We start from the raw sequence: 8,404 nt of genomic DNA, 5'->3' as shown, positions 1-8,404 counted from the left end.
CCCCAGTGCCGGAACCCAACCCCCCTCATCCCCCCTGTGGCTCACTCACCCCAACCCCAAGGCGTCACTTGACCTTTTTTTCAAGAACCAATGTGCTCACCCCCGAAAAGGTCTTGATTCAATTAACTCCAATGCTGGATGGAGTTAATAAATAAAAAACTAATAAATAAAAAACTAATCTCTTGTCATGGAGGGCCATGGCAAGAGATTACAATAGAATATAAACTGACCCGCACTCAGGAAAAGCTTTGATTTCTTTTATTTTACATGATGTCCAGGGCCTTCTTCAGAAGCTGCATATAGTGTAACACACTATATGACACACTATTGTAGTCATTTGACCTTTGCCCTCTGCATGACCTCTTGACCTCTACTAAAGTAATGCATACTTCCCATGTAGATATCGTTATAATTTAATTTCTAACGATCTCAGTACGTTCTACTCTTACTACTACTGCTGCTATGCTATCTATGTTTTTCATACTTTCACTCATCTCTGCTTCTTCATCTTCAATTTAATTGCATCTTCTCTTAGACTGTAGATGCACAGAGAGAAAGAGAGAGAGAAATAAGATGAGAGAGAGAGAGAGAGAGAGAGAGAGAGAGAGAGAGAGAGAGAGAGAGAGAGAGCGAGAAATAAGATGAGAGAGAATAGAAAAGGGAATGAGAAAACATAAGCAACGATAATGCGAGTTTGTTGTGTGTACTTTTATAAGAGCGGTTAACAGACCGTCGAGAACAGCAAACGCAGAGCACACACACACACACACACACGCACACGCACACGCACACGCACACGCACACGCACACGCACACGCACACACACACACACACACACACACACACACACACACACACACACACACACACACACACACACAGAGCCGAATGATCTTTCTCTATTATCCAGCAGTGCCATAAACAAACCATTTGCACTTAAGCACTCGACACGAGGCGCAGAGAAATATTGAGAAAACTCCATTTCGGGCCAATACAGCAAAAGTGAAAGTACCTTCCATAGAATGGAATGTAATTGTCTTTCTCGCGAGGCAGACATAAATTGCTAAATGATACAGCTGTTGGCGCATTAAGCTTAGGTCAGTCTCAGGTTTTTTTTTTGCTGTTGTTGACTCATCTAAAGAGTAAAAGAGCAGACCATCATCTTTTGATTATGGCTCTTCCATGTTCAAACAATAACACAGCAAAAAAGAGCAGCTACTGCAGAGCTTAACTGCCTCAGTGCTGTTCACCGTATACGAGGGATCAGCCGAGCAGCATTTTGGTAAACAAACCGCGTCACTGGGTGGCAACGGCAATGGAACCCTATGGAGCCCAAGTGGCGTGAGGCGTGAGTGTCTGACTCTAGCCGGCTTGACTCTGTTTACATTTGAAAAACTGTGATAGTTCACACAACTTTAACACGACGTGCATATATTATGCATCAAACTCTTGAGCTAATTCTGCTCTCACTTAGAATGTCAAAATATAAGCGATGTGATGTATAGTTTTTGAGATATAATTAACGTTTGTTTGGCACAACTCGTACTATTAACTGCCGCGGGGTTCCGCATTTCTGGGTGGCAAGTGACGTCACGCCGATTCGTCCTATACAAGTGTGGAAATTAAAGTAATTTGTGCACACAATAAACTAGAATTAACCGCCTCACGGTTGTACGCCTCTGCCATCAAGTCAAGTTGCTGTTTACATCCATGTCTGTCCAGATACATCAATATTGTAGCGTTCCTGGTATTGAAGAGGCAGAGGCTTCTTGCGGGTACAGGGTTCTTTATTTATAGTTAGTCATATTACAACTCTAGGCGGTTGCTACGCCATAGTTAGCTAGCTGCTTCCCTCTAGGTGGTAACCGGAGACTGCCACCGCATGCTCTCTCACCGGAAGCGTTCCCACAAACCTAGTGTTCCCCCTCGGTAACACTCCCACACATCAGTTCCTAGCTAATAATCTAGACACTTCTATTGCACATCACATTACAGGTAATACCTGGATTACCTGAACCGCTACATTCTCCCCGCCCAACTTTAATGTCGCTCCCACGCGACATGCACAACCCACACACATATCCCCCTGTACCAAAACACACCCAACACAACATTTTTCCCATCACCACATCAAATTCTAATTCACCAACAAACAGTCTTTTCTTTTCAGCACCCACCATAATGTCTAGTTTTGCATTAGGTACTCCGTAATGTCTAGTTTTCCATTAGGTACCCCCATAATGTCTAGTTTCCCATTAGGCACTCCGTAATGTCTAGTTTTCATTATTTCCTTCTTTTTTCACACATTCATTTCAATTCAACACAATAGCCCATTCAACAATAACCCCCACATCTCAATTAAACACAAGCCCCCACATTTTCCTTAACTTTTCTTTTCCCAGCAACTTCTTAATTTTTCATTTAAACCCCATTTCCATCCCCCCTCTGTGCCCCACAGTCCTCACACGCATCGCAGTATCTTCGCACATCCTCCTTTTGTTTGCCCCAGTAGAAATGTCCACGGATGCGGGTGAGTGTCTCTTCGGGCCCAAAATGACTGGAACCAGGGCCCTTGTGTGCCCCCTTAAGCGCCAACTCTCGCAGGTAACCGGGTACAACCGCCTGCCTCCCTTTTACCCCATGCTCTGTTCTCTCCAACAGCCCGTCTTCATCTAGCCGCAGGTCGGAAAACATGTTCCACAGTCCTTTCGTGGCACCGGAAAACATGTGAGTCTCCTTCACAGGGGGCCGGCGTCCGGCCGCCACCCACGCAAGCACCGGACCGATCTCCACGTCCTCCGCCTGCCTGCGTTTCCACTCACTCACGTCGACATCCTTGATGGTCGCTCTGTCGTCCTCCAGATCCACATCTGGACAGTCCTCCTCGTCTTCCTCCACCTCCTGCACTCGGTCGTCCTCCCGCCCCCCTTCCCCAGGGGACGGCGTGTTCAGGACAGCAGGGGGAACACAACCGGCCTCGCTCTCCACCTCGGCTTTCCGCACAGCAACCGTGGGGGGCGCAGTGCAGTTTCTGGCTAAGTGCCCAGGCGAACGGCAAGTCCAGCAGAGTCTCACCTGTCCGCCGCCTGCACGTCTCTCTTCTCCCGCTGCCCTCCGGTCCCCGACAGCCTTTTGACACTCTCTAGCCAGGTGTCCAATCTCGCCGCATGCCCAGCAGGCTCCCTGCTGACCATGTCGTTGTCCCGCATACCCGGTCCGTCTCCCGGGACCGCTTCTGCACCACCTCGCCACGTGGCCCGGCTGTCCACATGTCCAACACAGTCTCTTTTGCGGCTCCGCGTGGGGCCCGTGCTCAACTGTGACGCGGTATACAGTGATGTTATTGACGTTTGGTTGCTCCCCTGGAGCGGTGGGAGGGTGACCCATCTGGACTACCGGCCCCCCTGCAAACGTCAGTGTGCTCTTCCCTAGGTCTACTGTGCATTGGTTTAGCGTCAAGTAGTCCTCCCCCAAGATACAGGGCCCCGCCATCTCTACTACCCATACCGGAAAGTTCACTGTCTGTCCCCCCACAGTTATCATCACGGACCCCCTTCCCCTCATCGGCATCAACTCACCGGATACTGTCCTCAGCAGCTGGTCCGCTGGCTGCTCCAGAAGCGCTCCCTCTGGCATCATGTTGTAGTTCACCAGCGTTGCCGTACACCCCGTGTCCACCAGGGCGACACAGGGCTTCCCTTGCAGGCGGACCTGAACATGGCAGCCGTTCATCGTGTGCGGCCCGTTCTGCATGTTGACAGCGCCGGCGATGTCGTCTGCTTCGGGGGAAGGCGACGCCCCACCTCCCCGTCTGTACCGCTGGGCCCCCTCCAACGGTGACGTGGCCATAGGGAATATGACGTAGGGGGCCCGTCTCGCCCCTCTTAGACGGGCCCCGCGCCGTTTCCCTGGTTCCACGCTCCTCCGCGGCACTCTCTGGCCCGATGTCCGGGGCGTCCACAGGTCCAGCAGCGCATGGCCCCGGGCCCCCTGGGCCAGGTATTGTCTCGTAGGGTGGGCTGCAGGGTCGCGCTTCGGAGCAGCTGTTCTTTTAACTGGCGCACCGACTCAGATAGCTCCCGCACCATGCTGCTTTGCTCCACCAACGCACTCTTCCACGCTGGCTCCTCCCGTGCCTCCCCTGCCATTCTCGCCACGGGGGCGGCCTCCATCGTGCCGTCCTCCGTGGCCACCGCCCCCACGATCTCTCTCTCTGATGCCAGCTCCAGCGCCTCCTGCAGCGTCCTTGGGCGTGCCAGCTGGGTCTGCCTGCGCAGCCAACACGGGGTCAAAGCTCGAACAAACTGATCCCTGGCAAGTTCACTCTGCGTCTCTGGCAACATGTCCGTATATGCCCTCCTTGATAGAGTCTCAATGTCATTAGCCAAAACACGCAGTGACTCACCAGGCTGCCGGTGCCTGTTACACAGTTCGGCGCGTTGTATACTCGGCAGCTCACACTGGCCGAATCTCCTCTGTAGGGCCCCCACCAGTGCTCCATAGTCACCTCTTTCCCCTGGGCTTAGCAGTAGCAAGCATGCCCGCGCGTCATCCACCAGGCACGTAGCTAGCTTTGTTCCTTTCTCTTGCTTTGTCCAGCCCTCACTCTCCGCTATCAGTTCGAATTGGGCCTGAAACGCCTCCCAACTCTGTTTACCGTCGTACTTCTGCGTCTTGATAGGGCCCCGCCCGCCGCTCCTCACTGGCGCCAGCTGCACAGGATCTTCCCCGGCTCTCGCTGCTCCGCTCACGGGTCCCTGTCCGTTAGCGGGGCCCGGTTCGGCTGCCGCTGCTCCGCGCCCGGGTCCCTGTCTGTTAGAGGGGTCCTGTTCGGCGTCGTTCTCCTCCCGCCCGAGGCTCTTCCTCATCTGTCTGTATTCCTCTCTCATCCGTCTGTATATCCCCCTTACGCCCTCCACCGTATTCCTCATCTCGGCGCACACCGCGGCTTCAGCCTCTCCTATCTCCCTCTTCATCTTCGGCGGCTCCGTTCCGCACTTTTCTTCAGGAACTTGTTCACCACCTCGCCGATTCTGGAGGCAATATTCACCGTTTTAACTTCTGACACCAATTGTAGCGTTCCTGGTATTGAAGAGGCAGAGGCTTCTTGCGGGTACAGGGTTCTTTATTTATAGTTAGTCATATTACAACTCTAGGCGGTTGCTACGCCATAGTTAGCTAGCTGCTTCCCTCTAGGTGGTAACCGGAGACTGCCACCGCATGCTCTCTCACCGGAAGCGTTCCCACAAACCTAGTGTTCCCCCTCGGTAACACTCCCACACATCAGTTCCTAGCTAATAATCTAGACACTTCTATTGCACATCACATTACAGGTAATACCTGGATTACCTGAACCGCTACAATATATTATGTAGATTTAGAAGGAAATTAATAAAAGTATTCAGTGTATTTTGGGGCAAAATGGAAGTTATCAGTATAATTGACATACCTGTATGATTCCTGTGAATAATTTCCAGTGAGAAACATGCTGTCTTCAGTTAGGACTGATAGAGAGCTTCATCACATGGTACAGCAATCACCTGAGGCTCAATATCAGCTCAACCAATGAGCTTGTGGTGGACTACCAGAGGAACAGGAGGCCACGCCCCTATCCTGGTTGTCATGGAGGCCGGGAGAGGAAGTGAAGATAGTGGACTCATACAAGTATCTTGGGGTCCAAATCAATATAAAAATGTGATTATGATGTCAACTTAAAGGATTTTGGTGTCTGCAAAAGTAACAGAAAGAAAGAAATTCGCACACTCCAATTTCTCCTCTGCTGTGTTTAATAGTTTACACCAACATGTCTTCGTCAGGGTATAGTGCAACATGAGTAGGTGTGACCCTTTTATAGGGCACACCTGCTCAAATCAGCTGCAGGTGAGACAATATAAGTAATATTTAAAACATATACAAATTCAATTTTAATCAGGTACAGATTTTCAGTTTCAATATGAGTAAATCAACATAATAATACAAGATTAATCTGTTATAAAAAAATATTTCACAATTAAAATATACAATCATTAATAAATTGAATATGGAGCCAATAAAGGCACCTATTTAGGCAACAAATATGGCCTAATTGTCTCAAAATGTACACAGCAATTCAATAGTTAGTCACAGGAATGGCCAACCAACCAACCAACCAACCAACCAACCAACCAACCAACCAACCACTAGCCAGCCAGCCAGCCAGCCAGCCAACCAACCAACCAACCAGCCAACCAACCAGCCAGCTAGCCAGCCAGCAATTCAATAGTTATTCACAGGAACGGTCAACCAACCAACCAACCAACCAACCAGAGTGACTTATAGAGCAGCTGCGTTGGGTTGGTAAACAGAGTAACTTGTAGAGCAGCTACCTTGCTGGCCGCAGCTAAAAAAATGACTTACAGGTTATTGCAAATATAATTTAACACTCTGAAAATGACCATTGTTCAGAGTAAACATTTTAATATGTAACATTTATGGTACTTTTACTAAGTATTTTTCCATTATGGTATTGCTGCTACTTTTACCGATTTACATACTTTTTCCACCACTGAAAATAACCCGTGCTCCCATTTACTTAAGTAGTATGCTGGTGTAAACCTGACATGTAAGAGATTTGTGAGCTGAAGATTGAACAAATCTTACAAGTCAAGTCAAGTCAAGTTTATTTGTATAGCACATTTCATACGCAGAGGCAAGTGCTTCACATAAAATGGTTGACAGGAAAAGAAAAGAAAAGAAGAGAATAAAATGGACATTTAAAAGCATCACAACAAAACTTAAAAAAAAAGAGTATAAAAAGTGCAATAAGCAACAGGCGCAGCAGTTGCAGAAAGAGCTAAAAACTTATAGAGGACTCATTGGGTTTGCATAGTAGCTGTCAGCAGTTAAAAGCGACGGTAAACATAAAAGTCTTTAGTCTATTTTTAAAAGTAAGTAAGGTTGGGGCAGATCTGAGGTCTTCAGGCAATTTGTTCCAGCTAGCAGAAGCATAGTGGGTAAATGCAGCCTTCACATGATTTGATTTGATCCTAGGGACAGTTAATAAGCTGGACCCTGTTGACCTAAGAGTTCTAGACGGTTCGTAGCGTGGGAGCAATTCAGCTATGTATTTTGGGCCTAGGCCATTAAGTGATTTATAGACTAATAACAGTATTTTAAAATCTATTCTATGACACACTGGCAACCAGTGTAAGGACTTAAGAACTGGAGTGATATGATCAGCTTTCTTAGTCTTCGTTAGAACTCTAGCAGCAGCATTCTGAATGAGTTGAAGTTGCCTAAGTTCTTTTTTGGAGAGACCAGAAAAAAGGCTATTGCAATAGTCTAACCTACTATAAATGAAGGCGTGAATTAATTTTTCTAGATCCTGTCTGGACATGTATCCCCTAATTCTTGCTATATTTTTAAGATGATAAAAAGCTGATTTTCTAATTGACTTAATGTGGGAGTTAAAGTTGACATCGGAATCAATAATAACGGCAAGATTTTTGACTTGATCCTTAGGCTTCAGGGATAGAGACTCAAGGCGTACAGTGATTTTAAGCCTTTGTTCTTTGGGGCCAAAGACGATCACCTCTGTTTTGTCTTTGTTTAGCTGTAGGAAATTCTGGCACATCCAGTTATTTATTTGATCAACGCACTGGCACAATTATTCTATGGGGGCATAGTCAGCTGAGGAAAGAGTTATATACAACTGAGTGTCGTCTGCATAGTTATGATAGGCTACTTTGTTTTTTTGCATAATTAGGCCTAGAGGGAGCATATAAAGGTTGAAGAGAACGGGCCCCATAATGGATCCTTGAGGCACCCCACAAGTCATCCTAGTTAGGTCAGATGTGTAATTGCCAATGGAGACGAAGTACTTCCTGTCTTGAAGATAGGACTTGAACCACTGGAGGACCGTACCCGATAGCCCAACCCAGTTTTCCAGTCTGTCCAATAAAATTGAGTGGTCAACAGTGTCAAATGCAGCGCTAAGATCCAGTAGCACTAGAATCTAATTTTTGCCTGAGTCTGTGTTCATTCTGATGTCATTTATGACTTTAGTAAGCGCGGTTTCTGTGCTGTGATGGGGCGAAAGCCTGATTGGAGTTTGTCTAGGAGATCATTTGAGGTTAGGAATCTATTGAGTTGTAGGTAAACAACCTTTTCAATTATTTTGGCTATAAAGGGGAGATTAGATATTGGTCTGTAGTTACTGATTACCGATGCATCAAGGCTACGCTTTTTTAGTAGGGGTTTAATAACTGCAGTTTTCAGGGACTCAGGAAAAGTGCAGAAAAGTGCAAAAGGGAGCTATTAACTATTTGCAATAGGTCCGACGACAGACAGTTATAAACGCTTTTAAAAAAGCTTGGACACTGCCTCTTTACAACTGCCTCTTTATTTCCTAATAATAGCCGAATAA

Source organism: Poromitra crassiceps, assembly GCF_964638095.1.
Source record: "Poromitra crassiceps genome assembly, chromosome: 1".
Lineage (NCBI taxonomy): Eukaryota > Metazoa > Chordata > Actinopteri > Beryciformes > Melamphaidae > Poromitra > Poromitra crassiceps.
Note: the sequence above shows the minus strand (reverse complement) of the source record.